Source organism: Sapajus apella, unplaced genomic scaffold (assembly GCF_009761245.1).
Source record: "Sapajus apella isolate SASKATOON/1434 unplaced genomic scaffold, GSC_monkey_1.0 scaffold170, whole genome shotgun sequence".
Classification (NCBI taxonomy): domain Eukaryota; kingdom Metazoa; phylum Chordata; class Mammalia; order Primates; family Cebidae; genus Sapajus; species Sapajus apella.
The window spans coordinates 468,874-470,069 of NW_022437110.1; positions in this window are offsets into that span (position 1 = coordinate 468,874).

Consider the following 1,196-nt stretch of genomic DNA (forward strand, 5'->3'; position numbering starts at 1 on the left):
CGGGCGGCGACGAGCTGCGGCCGCTCCGCCCCGCCCCGCCCGGCGCCCCGCCCGCGCCCCGCGCGCCCCCGGCCGCCCAGCGCGCGCGCCCTGCGCCCTCCGACCCGCGCCGAGGCCGCCGATTGGCTGGGCTAGGCGCGAGCTCGCCGCCTTGGGCCCAATCGCCGCCGGCGCAGCGCTCGCCGGAAGTGAGGTGCGCGCGCGCTTCCTCCTGCGGCGCCTGGCGCGCGGGAGCGCGCACTCGCGCGCCTGCGCACAGGCCCCGCCCGGCGCGCCCCGCCCCACCCCCCGGGAGCAGCGGGCAGGGGCCCGGAGAGACGCGGGAGACCACCGGGTCCCGGCCAGCCTCGGGCGCCGCCCCCGACCCCCGGGCAGCCCCGCGCCGCCCCCTAAGGGACACTCATCGTCTCCCTGGCGATGCCCGCCTCCCCACGTGCAGAATCCCGGGCCTCGACGCTTTCCCGCCTGCACCCCGCCGCGCCCCGAGTCTCCCCGCCCCGCTGCCCCCGGCGCCCCCGGTCCTCTGCCGACCCCCGCTGGGTGGGCGCCGCTGTGCTGTCCCCGCCGGTCCCCGAGCCCTCCCCCGCGCCGTTTTCCGGGGATGCCGGGAGGTGGCCGGGCCTGGCGGGCGTCCGCAGGGGCGCCAGGCTCCCGAGCTCAGCCCCCAGGGCCCCCGGATGCCCCCGGCGCCCTCTTCGCGTCCGAGCCTCCTTGGTCAGCGTCGCTGTTGAGAGTTTTACTCAGGACAGTGGAGAACAAGAGTCTGGGGCCAAGGCCAGCTCCCGGCCCTGGGATTCGCAGTGAACTCGGTGACCCAAGCAAAGAGGAGGCAGTAGCTGGAGCCGCCGGGCCCGACGTCCAGGCTCCGGTGCTCAGGGAGGGTGCCTCCCCCATCTGTTTGGCGGTGGCTCTGGTCACAGGCAACAAACAGATGCTGCGCCAGGATTTAGGAAACGCTTTTCTGGCACCTCTCTGTTTCCTTGTTTCACAGTTAGTTTACACAGTTGCTTTCTCTCCGCCTCGTGTCTCGTCTGCAACTAGTTTTACTGAAACAGACCACGCCCGAGCAAATTGACTTGGAGCTGGTCTCTTCCCTGGCCCACAGGGCTTGCCACCCCGGTGCCCCGTCAGCTCCTTCTGCAACGGCCCTCATGCCAATGCTTCCTCCCTTGAGAGAGCTCAGCCTCCAGCTGTAA